Consider the following 18284-nt stretch of genomic DNA (forward strand, 5'->3'; position numbering starts at 1 on the left):
GAATGCCAGCAGATTTACTCGGACGCATCCTCCGCCAGGATCAACTGGGGGAAATGTTCTGGACTCCTGGTGGGTCAGTGGCAGGTGGACTCTCTGCCGGAGGAGTTCAGGCCCTTCGCCTGGAGTACAACGCACCTCCTCTACTTGGGAGTCTACCTCAGCCCGGCCGAGGACGCCTGGCCGGCGAACTGGCACGAGCTGGAGGCCAAAGTCACCGCTCGCTTAGGACGCTGGACAGGATTGCTCCGAGTGTTGTCCTACAGGGGTCGGGCGTTGGTCATAAACCAACTGGTGGCCGCCATGGTGTGGTACCGGTTGGTTACTCTGATCCTCCCCCTGCGTTTGTCGCCAAGATACAGAAGAAGCTCATCGACTTCTTCTGGAACAACAGGATACACTGGGTCGCTGCCGCGGTTCTGAGTCTCCCGCTTAGGGAGGGCGGTCAGGCGTTGGTGTGCCTCCGCACCCAGGCTGCGACTTTCCATCTTCAGACGCTGCAGAGATACCTGTACGTCGAGAATCCTCCAAGATGGTATGCGCTGGCGACGTATTTTTTCCGCCAGCTGCACGGCCTCAATTACGACACGCAGCTCCTGTTTTTGGAGGCGAGCGGCAGGCGTGAGAGCCTGCGGGAGCTGCCTGTCTTTTACCAGGAACTACTATGGGTTTGGAATTACGTCGCCTCCAGGCGGAGCTCCCCCCCGTCAGGAGCGGCGGCTGTCCTCCGGGAGCCGCTGTTCAGGAATCCGCACCTCCACGTCCGCGAGTTCGGGTGGCTGGCCGAGCGCAGGGCTGTGCCTGGCAGGGTGACTGGAGTCGGGGACCTACTCGATGGTGGAGGAGCGGGCTGGATGGCGCCAGAGGAGCTGGCGCGACGCATGTCATGGGACGACGTCCGGCTTGCGGTCAATGCCATCGGGGCGGTGAAAGCGATGTTGCCCCCCGACGCCACAAGGTGTGTCGAGGCGGCTCGGGCACATGGGGAGATCCTGTCCGAGCTTACTCCCGTTCGGGCGGAATTCCTTATCGGTGCCTTGCCCCGAATCTCCCCTCGGGGATCGGTGCTTCACAACTTGAGCCGTCTCGAGGAAATACCCTCCGTGCTTTTTCATTCTGCGCAGAGGGGTTTCTTGTACAGGCTGCTCTTGCACACCTTCCACTTTGCCATCTTCGCCTGCCGTCCGGACACGCCGTGGCATGCCGTTTTACCTCAGGACGGAGACGGAGGTCCCCAATGGGGGGCTCTCTATGCGGGAGTCCTCCCTTGTTCTATCGGGGACTTGGCCTGGAGGGTGTTGCACAGAGCAGTTCCGTGCAATAGATTTTTAAATAGGTTTACGGACTCCCAGACCGCCTGTTTGTTTTGCGGTCTGGAGGAGTCCGTAATTCATGTTTATGTTGAATGCGAGAGGTTGCAGTCCCTCTTCCATTATTTAAAGGGGCTGCTCCTCATGTTTTGGTTGCACTTCAGTCCCACGCTCCTGATCTATGGTCACCCGGTGCGGAGGGGAGCGGGCAGGTCGGAGGACCTCCTCGTGGGTCTGCTCCTGGGCCTGGCAAAGATAACCATCAATTGGTCCAGGCAGCGGGCGGTTGAGGGGGTCGTCCGGCCAGATTGCCTCCCGCGCTTCCGCGGCCATGTTCGCGCCCGGGTGGCCCTGGAGATGGAGCACGCGGTCTCCGCCGGCACGCTCGAGCAATTTCGTGACCGGTGGGCGCCGCGGGGACTGGAGTGCATAATCGGTCCAAATGACCAAATTTTAATTTGATTTCTGAATTGGTTTATTTAAAAAGTTACTAGATTTTTAGTTGCACTTGTTTGTTTTTGATTTAACACAAGAGGAACCAGTGAAGGTCACACAAGCTCATTTTGGATCTTGCAGTCAGAGGAGCAGGTTGTGTTGCTGAGCTGCTCCTGCTGCTGCTGTGGGGAGAGAGTGTGTTTGCTCCAACCTCCCCCACCAACTCATCAAACTCATCAACATCATCAACAGAGGTGCCTGGAGAGGAAGGAGTGGAGGACAGAGGAGGAGGCCAGCATTGGAACGGGAGAGGCCTTTTTCATCACTGCCTCCCAATTCGGCCTCCAGCCCAGGAGAGGGAGAGAGGGAGAGAGGACACGAACAGCTCCACTTGGAAGGAGGGGAGGAGCTGCAATTCCAAACATCTGCAGGTGGGTGTCCTTGTGTATTCCCCCCCTAAAGACTTTTTCATTCTAGGCGGGGGGAGGAAAAGAAGACGGTCCGAAAGCCTGGCCTGGGTTGGCTGGAGCCTGCCCAGGTGAAGCTGCTTCCTGCTTCCTGCTCATCGAAAAGACCTGGTGTGGGCTGAACCTGGGCTGTCTCCAGTCTGCCCAGGCGAAGACATCTTCTCCCCCTGCCCGAAGACCACCTTAAAAGACTTTGCTGTTTACCATCGGGGGAGTACACCCTGCCGACACCCACCCACCGCCTATCATCGTCGAGTGGGGACCCTGCCTTTGTGGCCCCCCCCTCCTTCCCACCCCCCTCTCTCTCTCTCTTTGTCCTCTCTCTGCCTCTCCGATAGGCACCTCCCTTCATCTTATTTATTATTTTCCAATTGAGCAGAGGGAAGAAAGGGCCCCCTCCCAATTCATACCATCAAGGGGAGAGGTGGCCCAGTACATTTACGCTCCCTCTGCTCAGGGAAGATCTTATTATCGTACCGAGGCCATTTTTGACACCTTCGGGCCTGTGACTTTTGGGGTGTGTGTAGCTCTTTTTTTGAGATCCACCCCACTATGGCATCTACATCTGTGGCGGCGACGGGGCTGGCGAGAACTTATGCGGCAGTGGCAGCCAAAGCTGCGGCCGCTCCCGCTTCCGCTGCTGCCCCGTCGCCGTTCCGCCTGCTGACCGAAAAACTTGGGGTGAAGAGCTACACCCACCCCAACATGACAATCGAGGCGTGCGTTAAGGCTATGGCCGGGGTTGTCGGCCCTCCGGCCATAGTCGCCGCCTCGAAAATGTACGGGAAGGCTGTCTTTTTCCTGGAGTCCGAGCGGGCGGTGGCCCTGGCCATCGCCCAGGGGCTCACCGTGGGCGGCACCTTTCTGCCGGTGGACCCGCTGGAGGCCACCGCGCAGAGGGTGGTCTTGTCCAACGTCCCGCCCTATATCGCTGGTGAGCTCCTCCTCCCCCACCTACGTCAACTTGGGGAGGTGAGGTCGGGTTTTCCCCGATCCCGCTCGGGCTCCGGGAAAGCAGCCTTCGCCATGTCTTCTCCTTCCGGCGCCAGGCCTTTGTCCAGCTGGCGCGGGAGCGGGAGACGGACGGGGCTTTCACGGTCCTCCACGGGGGGACCCCGCACCGCGTCTTCTGGACGACGGATGGCGTGCGGTGCCACGCCTGTAGGGAGGTGGGGCACGTGCGCAAAAACTGCCCCGCCTCCAAGGCCGCCAAGTCATCTGGCGTGGCCAAGGCTGGCGCCGCCGCCGCTCCTCCTTCCGGGTCTGGCCGCGCCCCCGCTCAATCCAATGCTACCGGGGCGCGGTCGTCGTCGGAGGTCGATGCCATCCTGGCCTCCGGCGGGGGGGAGGAGGGAGGTCCGGTCAGAAAGAAGGCGCGGGACAAGACGCGAAACCGTAGGGTGGGTCCCCCCGTGGAGGGCGTCCCCCATGACATGGAGCCCCTGACGCCAGAGAGCGTCGCTGCGATAATCGCGGAGTGCGGAGGGGGGGGCCCTCGCCCTCGTGGCCGAGCCTGTGGCCGCGACTGCCGAGGCGGTAATGCCAGAACCTGCGGCCGGGCTCGGGCCCGGGGGACCCAAAGAACTCGCTCCACCAGAGGGAGCAGGGGAGGCCCCTGAAGAAATGGAGGCCTCCCTTTACCCCTCCGCGCTTAAAAGAAGGCGCGACCCCCTGGATGAGGAGGAGGACCGGGAGGAGGAAGGTCCCTCCGGTCAGGGGGAGTCGTCGCCCGCCGCGGGCACTGCGCCCCACCCCACCACTAACACCATTACGGGCGAACGGCAGTGGTCGCCTGTCCCTGGGGAGGCTGAGGCAGAAGCGTCTGCCCAGCTCGTGCCTCCCGGGGATGGGGATGAGACCCTGCCCGTGGGGGGGGTCGCGGAACAACCCGCGGCGGGATTCGATCCATTGCTGGTGGCATTGCCCCTCGACGGGTCGAGCGGCCAGGGGACCGGGCCGGGCGAGTCATCCGATGATGAGCTCGCCCAGAGCGGCCCGGACCTTTCCCAGGTGCTGCTCGACTTCGTCAACGTTTGTGAAAAAATCACTCCGTCTGCTGGGTCGGAGGCCGGTGGCGTGGCGGGGGGGGGGCTCTCTGTCTGTGTCTCCGGCGCCGGGCGACTTGGAGGTGATCGGATGCACGTGTTCTCCCGTCTCTCCGGTCTCTCCGGTCGTTCCGGCGCCTGGGGCGGAGGGGGCCTCCGGACCGCCGCCGCCTTCTGGCCCGGCCCCCCTAGAGGAGCCCGGGGGGGAATCCTCCGCTACTGATCCTGGGGGTGGGATCCAGGCGGAGGCGGGGCCGGCTGTTGCGGCCGAGCCGCCCGATGCGCACTGCGTGGCGGACTGTTCGGCCGCCGGTGGCGACCCCCCGGAGGAGGACGGGGACTCGATGGTGGGGGCGGAGGAAGATTTAGAATCCATCGCCGATGAGGCGATGGATGACCTCGCGCCCCTCGCCGGGACCCCCCTCGCTCTTATTCCCATCAGGGAGCTCTGGGAATTTGTGGCCACGAGCCAGGGTCGCCGCAGGACCCAGCAGGCCCTCGACAGATGGTCGGGGCTGGCGCTGCTGATCGGGTCGGCCCGCGTCGCCTATAAGACCATGGGTGCGGACGCGGGCGTGAGCCCGTCCGAGCTGCGTCGGTTCCGAGCATTCTTCACCGGGCTGCTAAGGGAGTGGTGGTCGGTTAGCGGCCGCCCTCCCTTCCCCCGTTAGGTTTAAGTAGGGGTTGGTTGTGCTTCTGAAATGAAGATAACCATAGCCAGCCTCAACGTCAACGGCAGCAGGGAAGCTAGCCGCAGATTTAATAACTTTTCGGTCCTTCGGGACGGGAAGTATGCGGTGTGCTTCCTGAAATAAACCCACACCGTTCCGGGAGACGAGGCCACGTGGCTCCTGGAGTGGCAAGGAGGGGTCAACATGAGTCACCTCTCCAATGTTTCCAGTGGGGTGGCTATCTTGTTGGCCCCGCATTTTCAGCCGGAGATCTTGGGGGTCAAGGAGCTCGTGCCGGGCAGCTTGCTCCAGGTCACTGTTCGCCTGGGGGGCGTGCTGTTCCATCTAGTGAACGTGTACGCCCCTCGGGCCAGTGCGCAGCAAGCGCGCTTCTTTGAAGAAGTGTCCACTCTTTTGGGCTCCATCGACGCGGGCGAGTGCGTCATCCTCGGGGGGGATTTTAATTGTACCCTCGAGGCGAGGGAACGCACGGGTGCCCAGCCGTGCCCGGCGTCGGTGGGGAAGTTGAGGGACCTGGTCGGGTCCCTCGACTTGGTGGACGTCTGGCGTAATCTCCATCCCGACTCCAGTGCCTTCACCTTTGTGAGGTCTGGGGGAGGAGCGTCCAGGATCGACCGCCTCTACATTTCCCGGGCATACGTCTCCTGCGTTCCGACGGCTTCCGTGCGGCCGGTGCCGTGCACGGACCACCACCTGGTGTGGGCGGAGCTCGTGCCGCCGCGCGCCGGGGGGGGTCCGCGTACTGGCACTTTAACAACCTGCTGCTGGAGGACGCGCGGTTCCGGGATTCGTTCGGTCGGTTCTGGGCCGGCTGGAGAAGGAAGCAGGGGGGCTTCCCCTCCTTGAGGCTATGGTGGGATGTGGGCAAGGCTCACATCCGTCTCTTCTGTCAGGAGTACGTGAAGGGGTCGACCAAGAGGCGGGAGGCCCGGGTCGGGCAGTTGGAGAACGAGGTGCTCGACCTGGAGTCCCGTCTCGGTCAAGTCGCCGAGGACCCGGCCCTGCGGCTGGCGTACGAAGAGAAGAAGGGCGCGCTGGAGGACCTGCAGCTCGTCGGGTCCCGAGGCGCGTACGTGAGGTCGCGGATCCAGTTCCTGCGGGACCTGGACCGCGGCTCCCCCTTCTTCTACTCGCTGGAAAAAAGACGGGGGGTCCGTAAGCAGCTTTTGGAGCTGCTGGCCGACGACGGATCTCTGGTCTCGGATCCGGAGGGAATCCGTGCGGAGACCCGCGCCTATTACGGGGCTCTGTTGTCTCCGGATCCGTCCAGCGAGGACGCGCGCAGAGTTTTGTGGGAGGACCTGCCGAAGGTCGGCCTGGAGGGGGCCGAGAAATTGGACGCTCCTCTGAGTTTGGAGGAGCTGTCCGGTGCCCTCCACCAGCTCTCTAGGGGGAAGTCCCCGGGGCTGGACGGGCTGACCGTGGAGTTCCACAGGGCGTTCTGGGGCGTCCTGGGGGGCGACTACGTGCGGGTCCTGGGGGAATGTTTGGCGACCGTGGGGATGCCCCTCTCGTGGCGCAGGGCAGTGATCGTCCTGCTGCCGAAGAGGGGTGATCTCCGCCTCCTTAAGAACTGGCGACCGGTCTCCCTCCTCAGCACGGATTACAAAATCTTTGCCAGGGCCATGTCCGTTCGCCTTGGCACCGTGCTGGCCCACATGATCCATCCCGACCAGTCCTACACGGTCCCGGGCCGGACCATTCAGGATAACATCCATCTGGTCCGGGACCTGGTCCACCATTCCCAGAGGGCTGGTCTGTCGGTCGCCTTCCTTTCCCTGGATCAGGAGAAGGCGTTCGACAGGGTGGATCACGAGTATCTTTTCGGGACTCTGCGCGCTTTCGGGTTCGGGATGCATTTCGTCGCCCGGATCCGACTTCTGTACGCTGCCGCGGAGTGTCTGATTAAAGTTAACGGGTCCTTGGCGGCGCCCCTTCGCTTCGGGAGGGGGGTGCGTCAGGGATGCCCCATGTCCGGCCAGTTATTTGCCATTTGCGTGGAGCCTTTCCTGCGCCTCTTGCGGAAGAGGTTGGCGGGATTGGCTCTGCAAGGGCCGGGCGTGGAGGTGGTCCTCGGCTTACGCCGATGACGTGCTCCTCATGGTCACGGATCCCGTTGACTTGCGGAGGATGCGGGAATGCCAGCAGATTTACTCGGACGCATCCTCCGCCAGGATCAACTGGGGGTAATGTTCTGGACTCCTGGTGGGTCAGTGGCAGGTGGACTCTCTGCCGGAGGAGTTCAGGCCCTTCGCCTGGAGTACAACGCACCTCCTCTACTTGGGAGTCTACCTCAGCCCGGCCGAGGACGCCTGGCCGGCGAACTGGCACGAGCTGGAGGCCAAAGTCACCGCTCGCTTAGGACGCTGGACAGGATTGCTCCGAGTGTTGTCCTACAGGGGTCGGGCGTTGGTCATAAACCAACTGGTGGCCGCCATGGTGTGGTAGCGGTTGGGTACTCTGATCCCCCCCCTGCGTTTGTCGCCAAGATACAGAAGAAGCTCATCGACTTCTTCTGGAACAACAGGATACACTGGGTCGCTGCCGCGGTTCTGAGTCTCCCGCTTAGGGAGGGCGCTCAGGCGTTGGTGTGCCTCCACACCCAGGCTGTGACTTTCCGTCTTCAGACGCTGCAGAGATACCTGTACGTCGAGAATCCTCCAAGATGGTGTGCGCTGGCGACGTATTTTTTCCGCCAGCTGCACGGCCTCAATTACGACACGCAGCTCCTGTTTTTGGAGGCGAGCGGCAGGCGTGAGAGCCTGCGGGAGCTGCCTGTCTTTTACCAGGAACTACTATGGGTTTGGAATTACGTCGCCTCCAGGCGGAGCTCCCCCCCGTCAGGAGCGGCGGCTGTCCTCCGGGAGCCGCTGTTCAGGAATCCGCACCTCCACGTCCGCGAGTTCGGGGGGCTGGCGGAGCGCAGGGCTGTGCCTGGCAGGGTGACTAGAGTCGGGGACCTACTCGATGGCGGAGGAGCGGGCTGGATGGCGCCAGAGGAGCTGGCGCGACGCATGTCATGGGACGACGTCCGGCTCGCGGTCAATGCCATCGGGGCGGTGAAAGCGATGTTGCCCCCCGACGCCACAAGGTGTGTCGAGGCGGCTCGGGCACGTGGGGAGATCCCGTCCGAGCTTACTCCCGTTCGGGCGGAATTCCTTATCGGTGCCTTGCCCCGAAACTCCCCTCGGGGTTCGGTGCTTCACAACTTGAGCCGTCTCGAGGAAATACCCTCCATGCTTTTTCATTCTGCGCGGAGGGGTTTCTTGTACGGGCTGCTCTTGCACACCTTCCACTTTGCCATCTTCGCCTGCCGTCCGGACACGCCGTGGTGTGCCGTTTTACCTCAGGACGGAGACGGAGGTCCCCAATGGGGGGCTCTCTATGCGGGAGTCCTCCCTTGTTCTATCGGGGACTTGGCCTGGAGGGTGTTGCACAGAGCAGTTCTGTGCAATAGATTTTTAAATAGGTTTACGGACTCCCAGACCGCCTGTTTGTTTTGCGGTCTGGAGGAGTCCGTAATTCATGTTTATGTTGAATGCGAGAGGTTGCAGCCCCTCTTCCATTATTTAAGGGGGCTGCTCCTCATGTTTTGGTTGCACTTCAGTCCCACGCTCCTGATCTATGGTCACCCGGTGCGGAGGGGAGCGGGCAGGTCGGAGGACCTCCTCGTGGCTAGGCTCCTGGGCCTGGCAAAGATAACCATCAATTGGTCCAGGCAGCGGGCGGTTGAGGGGGTCGTCTGGCCAGATTGCCTCCCGCGCTTCCGCGGCCATGTTCGCGCCCGGGTGGCCCTGGAGATGGAGCACGCGGTCTCCGCCGGCACGCTCGAGCAATTTCGTGACCGGTGGGCGCCGCGGGGACTGGAGTGCATAATCGGTCCAAATGACCAAATTTTAATTTGATTTCTGAATTGGTTTATTTAAAAAGTTACTAGATTTTTAGTTGCACTTGTTTGTTTTTGATTTAACACAAGAGGAGCCAGTGAAGGTGCCATCTAGGGGTTAGTGAAGCAACTGACCGGCCCCCTCACAAGCTCATTTTGGACCTTGCAGTCAGAGGAGCAGGTTGTGTTGCTCAGCTGCTCCTGCTACTACTGTGGGGAGAGAGTGTTTGGTTGCCTTGGCCTGGGAGTAGAGTGGAAAGAAGGAGTGACCCCAGGCCACCACCACTACAACCTTCCCACACCAACCCATCTACATCATCGACAGAGATGCCTGGAGAGGAAGGAGTGGAGGACAGAGGAGGAGGTCAGCATTAGAACAGGAGAGGCCTTTTCCAGCACTGCCTCCCAATTCGGCCTCCAGCCCAGGAGAGGGAGAGAGGATACAAACAGCTCCACTTGGAAGGAGGGGAGGAGCTGCAACTCAAACATCTGCAGGTGGGTGTCTCTGTGTATTCCCCCTAAAGACTTTTGCATTCTAGGCGGGGGGAGGAAAAGAAGAGGGGCCGAAAGCCTGGCCTGGGTTGGCTGGAGCCTGCCCAGGTGAAGCTTGTTCCTGCACATCGTGAAGACCTGGTGTGGGCTGACCTTGGGCGTTCTCCAGCCTGCCCAGGCGAAGACATTTTCTCCCCCTGCCCGAAGACCAGCTTGTAGCTTAAAGACTTTGTGAGTTACCATCGGGGGAGTACACCCTGCCGACACCCACCCACCGTCTACCATCGTTGAGTGGGGACCCTGCCTTTGCGGCCCCCCCCTCCTTCCCACCCCCTCTCTCTCTCTCTTTGTCCTCTCTCTGCCTCTCCAAAAGGCACCTCTTTTCTCATTCTATTATTACTAATTGAGCAGAGGGAGGAAAGGGCCCCCTCCCAATTTATACCATCAAGGGGAGAGGTGGCCCAGTACATTTACACTCCCTCTGCTCAGGACTCTCTTACCGAGGCCATTAAAAACCTCCAGGCCTGCGACGAAGTTGGGGTGTGTGTAGCTCTTTTTTAAGAACCACCCCATGATGACCAGTACTCCTCCGGCGGTGACGGGGCCGGCGATGACTTATGCGGCGGCGGCGGCCAAAGCCTCGGCCGCTCCCGCTGCTGCCGCTGCCCCGTCGCCGTTCCGGCTAATGACTAAGAAGCTTGGGGTGAAGAGCTACACCCACCCCAACATGACCATCGAGGCGTGCGTCAAGGCTATGGCTGGGGTTGTCGGCCCTCCGGCCATAGTGGCCACCTCGAAAATGTATGGGAAGGCTGTATTCTTCCTGGAGTCCGAGCGGGCAGTGGCCCTGGCCATCGCCAAGGGGCTCACCGTGGGCGGGACCTTCCTGCCGGTGGACCCTCTTGAGGCCACCGCGCAGAGGGTCGTTTTGTCAAACGTCCCGCCCTTTATCGCCGGTGAGCTCCTCCTCCCCCACTTGTACCAACTCGGGGAGGTGAGGTCGGGGATTTTTCCGATCCCGCTCGGATTCCGGGAGAGCAGCCTTCGCCATGTCTTCTCCTTCCGGCGCCAGGCCTTTGTCCAGCTGGCGCGGGAGGGGGAAACGGACGGGGCCTTTACGGTCCTCCACGAGGGGACCCCGTACCACGTCTTCTGGACGACGGACGGCGTGCAGTGCCACGCCTGTAAGGAGGTGGGGCACGTTCGGAAAAACTGCCCCGCCTCCAAAGCCGCCAGGGTGACTGGCGTGGCCAAGGCTGGCGCCGCCGCCGCTCCTCCCTCCGGGTCCAGCCGTGCCCCCTCCCAAACAAATGCCACCGGGGCGCGGTCGTCGTCGGAGGCCGTCACCATCCAGGCCTCCGGCGGGGGGGAGGAGGGAGGTCCGGTCGGAAAGAAGGCGCGGTACAAGACCAAAAACCGCAGGGTGGGTCCCCCCGTGGAGGGTGTCCCCCTTGATTTGGAGCCCCTGACGCCCGAGCGCGTCATCGCGCTGATCGCAGAGTGCGGAGGTGAGGGGGACCTCGTGCCTGAGCCCGTGGCCGCGACCGCCGAGGCGGGTACACTAGAACCTGCGGCCGGGCTCGGGCCCGGGGGACCCGAAGAACTCGCTCCACCGCAGGGAGCAGGGGAGGCCCCTGAAGAAATGGAGGCCACCCTCTACCCCTCCGCGCTCAAGAGAAGGCGCGACCCCCTGGACGAGGAGGAGGACCGGGAGGAGGAAGGTCCCTCCAGTCGGGGGGAGTCGTCGCCCGCCGCGGATAGTGCGCCCCACCCCACCGCTGACACCATCGCGGGCGAACGGCAGGGGTCGCCTGTCCCTGGGGAGGCTGAGGCAGTGGCGTCTGCCCAGTTTGTGCCTCCCGGGGATGGGGACAAGACCCTGCCCGTGGGGGGGGTAGCGGAACAACCCGCGGCGGGGATTGACCCCTTAACGGTGGAATTGCCCCTCGACGGGTCGGGCGGCTTGGGGTCTGGGTCGGGCGAGCTCGCAGAAGATGAGCTCGCCCAGAGCGGCCCAGACTTTTCCCAGGCGCTGCTCGACTTCGTCGAGGTCTGTCAACAATTTACCCCATCTGCTGGGTCGGAGGCCGGTGGCATAGCAGAGGAGGGCCTTCTGTCTGTGTCTCCGGCGCCGGGCGACTTGGAGGGGGTCGGGTCCACGTATTCTCCCGTCTTTCCGGTCTCTCCGGTCGTCCTGGCGCCTGGGGCGGAGGGGGTCTCCGAACCGCCGCCGTCTTCTGGCCCGGCCCCCCTAGAGGAGCCCAGGGAGGAATCCTCCGCTACCGATCCTGGGGGTGGGATCCGGGCGGAGGCGGGGCCGGCCGTCGCGGCCGGGCCGCCCGATGCGCACTGCATGGCGGACGGTTCGGCCACCAGTGGTGACCCCCTGGAGGAGGACGGGGACTCGGCAGAGGAGGACTTAGATTCCTTCGACGATGAGGCGATGGATGACCTCGCGCCCCTCGCCGGGACCCCCCTCATTCTTATTCCCATCAGGGAGCTCCGGGACTTTGTGGCCGCGTGCCAGGGTCGCCACAGCACCCGGCGGGCCCTCGACAGATGGTCGGAGCTGGCACTGCTCATCGGGTCGGCCCGCGTCGCCTACAAGACCATGGGCGAGGACGCGGGCGTGAACCAGCTCGAGCTGCATCAGTTCCGGTTGTTTCTCACTGGGCTGCTAAGGAAGTGGCAGTCGACTAGCGGCCGCCCTTCCTTCCCCCGTTAGTGATAAGTAGGGGTTGGTTTATGCTTCTGAAATGAAGATAACCATAGCCAGCCTCAACATCAACGGCAGCAGGGAAGCTAGCCGCAGATTTAATAACTTTTTGGTCCTTCGGGACGGGAAGTATGCGGTGTGCTTCCTGCAAGAAACCCACACCGTTCCGGGAGACGAGGCCACGTGGCTCCTGGAGTGGCAAGGAGGGGTCAACATGAGTCACCTCTCCAGTGTTTCCAGTGGGGTGGCTATCTTGTTGGCCCCGCATTTTCAGCCGGAGATCTTGGGGGTCAAGGAGCTCGTGCCGGGCCGCTTGCTCCAGGTCACTGTTCGCCTGGGGGGCGTGCCGCTCCATCTAGTGAACGTGTACGCCCCTCAGGCCGGTGCGCAGCAGGCGCGCTTCTTTGAAGAAGTGTCCACTCTTTTGGGCTCAATCGACGCGGGCGAGTGCGTTACCCTCGGGGGGGATTTTAATTGTACCCTCGAGGCGAGGGACCGCACGGGTGCCCTGCCTTGCCCGGCGGCGACGGAGAAGTTGAGGGACCTGGTCGGGTCCCTCGACTTGGTGGACGTCTGGCGAAATCTCCATCCCGACTCCAGCGCCTTCACTTGCGTGAGGCCTGGGAGAGGAGCGTCCAGGATCGACCGCCTCTACATTTCTCGGGCATACGTCTCCTGCGTTCCGGCGGCTTCCATGCGGCCGGTGCCGTGCACGGACCACCACCTGGTGTGGGCGGAGCTCGTTCTGCCACGCGCATGGGGGGGGTCCGCGTATTGGCACTTTAACAATCTGCTGCTGGAGGACGCACGGTTCTGGGATTCGTTTAGTCGGTTCTGGGCCGGCTGGAGAAGGAAGCAGGGGGGCTTCCCCTCCTTGAGGCTATGGTGGGATGTGGGCAAGGCTCACATCCGTCTCTTCTGTCAGGAGTACGCGAAGGGGTCGACCAAGAGGCGGGAGGCCCGGGTCGGGCAGTTGGAGAAGGAGGTGCTCGACCTGGAGTCCCGTCTCGGTCAAGTCGTCGAGGATCCGGCCCTGCGGCTGGTGTACGAAGAGAAGAAGGGCGTGCTGAAGGACCTGCAGCTCGTCGGGTCCCGAGGCGCGTACGTGAGGTCGCGGATCCAGTTCCTGCGGGACCTGGACCGCGGCTCCCCCTTCTTCTACTCGCTGGAAAAAAGACGGGGGGTCCATAAGCAGCTCTTGGAGCTGCTGGCCGACGACGGATCTCTGGTCTCGGATCCGGAGGGAATCCGCGCGGAAACCCGCGCCTATTACGGGACTCTGTTCTCTCCGGATCCGTCCAGCGAGGAAGCGCGCAGAGTTTTGTGGGAGGACCTGCCGAAGGTCGGCCTGGAGGGCGCCGAAAAATTGGACGCTCCTCTGAGTTTGGAGGAGCTGTCCGGCGCCCTCCGCCAGCTCTCTAGGGGGAAGCCCCCGGGGCTGGACGGGCTGACCGTGGAGTTCCACAGGGCGTTCTGGGGCGTCCTGGGGGGCGACTACGTGCGGGTCCTGGGGGAATGTTTGGCGACCGGGGAGATGCCCCTCTCTTGGCGCAGGGCGGTGATTGTCCTGCTGCCTAAGAGGGGTGATCTCCACCTCCTTAAGAACTGGCACCCGGTCTCCCTCCTCAGCACGGATTACAAAATCTTTGCCAGGGCCATGTCTGTTCGCCTTGGCGCCGTGCTGGCCCACATGATCCACCCCGACCAGTCCTACACGGTCCCGGGCCGGACCATTTATGATAACATCCATCTGGTCCGGGACCTGGTCCACCACTCCCAGAGGGCTGGTCTGTCAGTCGCCTTCCTTCCCCTGGATCAGGAGAAGGCGTTCGACAGGGTGGATCACGAGTATCTTTTCGGGACTCTGCGCGCATTCGGGTTCGGGACGCATTTTGTCGCCCGGATCCGACTTCTGTACGCTGCCGCGGAGTGTCTGATTAAAGTTAATGGGTCCTTGACGGCGCCCCTTCGCTTCGGGAGGGGGCTGCATCAGGGATGCCCCATGTCCGGCCAGTTATATGCCATTTGCGTGGAGCCTTTCCTGCACCTCTTGCGCAAGAGGTTGGCGGGACTGGCTCTGCTAGGGCCGGGCATGGAGGTGGTCCTCTTGGCTTACGCCGATGACGTGCTCCTCATGGTCACGGATCCCGTTGACTTGCGGAGGATGCGGGAATGCCAGCAGATTTACTCGGACGCATCCTCCGCCAGGATCAACTGGGAGAAATGTTCCGGACTCCTGGTGGGTCAGTGGCGGGTGGACTCCCTGCTGGAGGAGTTCAGGCCATTTGCCTGGAGCACTACACACCTCCTCTACTTGGGAGTCTACCTCAGCCCTGCCGAGGACGCCTGGCCGGCGAACTGGCAAGAGTTGGAGGCCAAAGTCTCCGCTCGCTTAGGACGCTGGACAGGATTGCTCCGAGTGTTGTCCTACAGGGGTCGAGCGATGGTCATAAACCAACTGGTGGCCGCCATGGTGTGGTACCGGTTTGTCACTTTGATCCCTCCCCCTGCGTTTATCGCCAAGATACAGAAGAAGCTCTTCGACTTCTTCTGGGACAAAAGGAAGCACTGGGTCTCTGCCGCGGTTCTGAGTCTCCCGCTTAAGGAGGGCGGTCAGGCGTTGGTGTGCCTCCGCACCCAGGCTGCGACTTTCCGTCTTCAGACGCTGCAGAGATACCTGTACGTCGAGAATCCCCCGAGATGGTGTGCGCTGGCGACGTATTTTTTCCGCCAGCTGCACGGCCTCAATTACGACATGCAGCTCCTGTTTTTGGAACTGAGCGGCAGGCATGCCAGCCTGCGGGAGCTGCCTGTCTTCTACCAGGAACTACTATGGGTTTGGAGCTGCGTCGCCTCCAGGCGGAGCTCTCCCCCGTCAGGAATGGCGGCTGTCCTCCGGGAGCCGCTGTTCAGGAATCCGCACCTCCACGTCCGCGGGTTCGGGTGGCTGGCGGAGCGCAGGGCTGTGCCTGCCAGGTTGACTAGAGTCGGGGACCTGCTCGATGGCGGAGGAGCGGGCTGGATGGCGCCAGAGGAGTTGGCGCGGCGCATGTCCTGGAACAGCGTCCGGCTCGCGGCCAATGCCATCGGGGCGGTGAAAGCGATGCTGCCCCCCGGCGCCACGAGGTGTATCGAGGCGGCTCAGGTGCGTGGGGCGATTCCGTCCGAGCTTACCCCCGTTCGGACGGAGTTCCTTATCGGCGCCCTGCCCCGAAACTCCCCTCGGGGATCGGCGCCTCACAACCTGAGCCATCTCGAGGAAATGCCCTCCGTGCCTTTTCATTCCGCATGGAGGGGTTTCCTGTACGGGCTGCTACTGCACACCTTCCACTTTGCCATCTTCGCCTGCCGTCCGGACACGCCGTGGCGTGCCTTTTTACCTTCCGACGGAGGCGGAGGTCCCCAATGGGGGGCTCTCTATGCGGGAGTCCTCCCTTGTTCTATTGGGGACTTGGCCTGGAGGGTGTTGCACAGAGCAGTCCCGTGCAATAGACTCTTAAGTTTGTTTACGGACTCCCAGGCCGCCTGTTTGTTTTGCGGTCTGGAGGAGTCCGTGTTTCACGCATATAGTGGGTGTGAGAGGTTGCAGCCCCTCTTTCATTATTTGAAGGGGCTGCTCATCAAGTTTTGGTTGCACTTCAGTCCCACGCTCTTGATCTACGGTCACCCGGTGCGGAGGGGAGCGGGCAGGTTGGAGGACCTCCTCGTGGGTCTGCTCCTGGGCCTGGCCAAGAAGGCCATTAATTGGTCCAGGCAGCGGGCGGTCGAGGGGGTCGTCCGACCGGATTGCCTCCCTCTCTTCCGTGGCCATGTTCGCGCCCGGGTGGCCCTAGAGATGGAGCACGCGGTGTCCACCGGCGCGCTCGAGCAATTTCGTGACCGGTGGGCGCCGCGGGGACTGGAGTGCATAATTAGTTCAAACAACCAAATTTTAATTTGATTTGTTAAGGTTTATTTAAAGGGTTATTAGAGTTTTGTTTACATTTTATTTGTTTAACCTATTTGTCTCGAAAAGAGGAACCAACCAGTGAAGGTGCCATCTAGGGGTTAGTGAAGGAACTGACCGGCACCCTCACACGGTTCACACTTACAGGATGAGTCGCCCCTCACTACTCCGCGCAAACCTCCCACCTGAAATAAATTTGTCCGGGTTTCTAATCATGTCCAACTGGTATAGCAGAACATTGGATTTCTGACCCCAGAGAGGCCACTAACCTGGGGTCAAATTGCTGAGATCACTGATAATGTGGGATATATATTTACATTTATACACACCGTGAGATACATATACATACTGTGTGATATTTAGGTACTTATACACAATGTGGGATATTTATATATAATTACACACACATTGTCGGATATATATAAATATGTATATATAACAACACACACTGTGGGATATCTTGAAATTATAGGGGGAAAAATTGGTGATCGCCAGCAAAGCAGTCGGTGTCACTACCAAATGATGTTAACGGCCGTCCGAAATAGCCGCAGCACTAACCGACCTAAATTGGTGTGGGGATGGGGAGGGGGGCATGGAGTTAGGTGGCGCAGCACTAACCTTAGGCACTGCTCTGTCCTGGTGGCATTGCACGAGGGATCCGGGACCAATTGGTTGTGCTGGTGCGGCCCCAAGCATCTGTGTGCGAGGCTGTGATGCTCGCAATGCATTGTGGGCAGTGACGACCTCTGAAATTTAAAGGGGCCATGCACATTGAAGCAAGACAAAATATAATGCACTGATTCAATATATTTTCAGCACTTTGTCTTTTTTTTCCACAAATATTCAATATTTTAAAGAAGTTCCAAATGTGAGAATTCAGTTATTAAAGCTGAATTTACCTTCCTAAACTGAACAAACGTGAAAAATGCCTCAGCATTAACACAAATGGCTCAACAAGCCAGGGAAGGGGCTCCCAGGGTCTCACACACAGCAATCCAGGCCCTCTACCCGGAGGGGCCAGGAGGCCCACCAGAAAGGATGATATGGGACCACATCACCGAGGCCGTCACTGCCAGCAGTGTCGCCCCCACCACCTGGCTCCAGCACCCAAAGAAGCTTCATGACCTCACACCACTGGTCAAGGTCAGTGAATGCATCTTCAAAAGCCATCTCCTCCCAACTGCACCACTAGCCTCACACACTGCTCAATGCAAGACCCTCACCCCCAATCACTCACCTACCAACATTCTGCACCAATCACGAGGCACACCTTCCATTCCTAACCTCACCTCACCCCCTTGGAGGAGACGGTGCAGGACATTCTTGGCAGGGGCATGGCTGAGCCCTTGGCCAGCGGTGGGGCTGAAAGGATAAAAGATGCTGGAATCCTCATACGTTATGCTCCTTCTGGCCTGCCCCTCTTGTTTTCCTGCCCTCCCATCACCACAACTCCACCCTTGTGTCTTCCTCATTTCACACACCCAAGAAATGCAGCCTGCCCAGCCAGTGTGTCAACAGGAAGAGGTAGCCTGCCCAGCCAGTGAGACTGCAGGTGAATGATTCCATCCCAGATATCCCGGCCACAAAGTGGCTCTCTGGGATACATCCTTCTGGCTAATTCCTCCTCTTTGGCTTCCTCCACTTCTGGGTCTTCCTCTTCCCACTGCAAGCGGATGCTGTAAATGTGAAATTACAGCATAAGATGCTGCAAATACTCAGTTGGTCAGGCAGCATGTCGACCTGAGAAGTGAATTCCACGAATGTAGCGCGACCTGCTGAGTATTCGCAGCATGTTCTGTCTTTTCAAAGGAGGTCACTTACCATCCGAGCCCTTGCAAACGTCCAGCAGCACTCCCAAATAACTTAACAAACTTTTCACCTATATTGCAGCTAGCCACCACTTCATTAAAGTCCAAAAAAAACCAATCCAAGCCCTTCAGACTTACCTGATTGACGTGTGTGTCCCTTTCACAGCTGCAGATATCGCCCCTGCCAGTGTCTGTCAGCCTGATTGCATGCCAGGTTAACCTGGCGTGCTTTGAACCCGGCGCTGAATCAAGCGCTAGTATTGAAGTTCGCAGAGGTGACGTTAAGTCACCACCTCGCAATTTTTTTTACAGGGCGCTGCCGGTTACCATCAGTTCAAAGGGCACCATGAATATGGCAGCCGCTGTGGGGACCGCCTCCAGCTGGTGCAAGAGCAGCGGCCGCCATTTTCTTGAGAATCGCTGGCGCTAACAGGTGGCAGTAAATATATGAATTTCTCGCCCATAGAAGCTGCCTCAGGGCAGTGTCCTA

The 18284-nt window shown here is 60.7% G+C and overlaps 1 protein-coding gene and 1 pseudogene across 5 annotated transcripts in view; one reads left to right on the plus strand and one right to left on the minus strand.

Moving 5' to 3' along the window:
- The window catches only part of LOC147109759 (uncharacterized), a 1788622-nt pseudogene that overhangs the window by 995583 nt on the left and 774755 nt on the right, over positions 1 to 18284 (plus strand).
- LOC147109761 (uncharacterized) overlaps positions 1 to 18284 on the minus strand; it is a 137427-nt gene that overhangs the window by 51723 nt on the left and 67420 nt on the right. The gene's annotated exons all lie outside the window — the stretch shown is intronic.

The sequence above is a fragment of the Somniosus microcephalus genome, chromosome 12 (genome assembly GCF_052327205.1).
Source record: "Somniosus microcephalus isolate GS21.2 chromosome 12, FLI_Smic_1.0, whole genome shotgun sequence".
Lineage (NCBI taxonomy): Eukaryota > Metazoa > Chordata > Chondrichthyes > Squaliformes > Somniosidae > Somniosus > Somniosus microcephalus.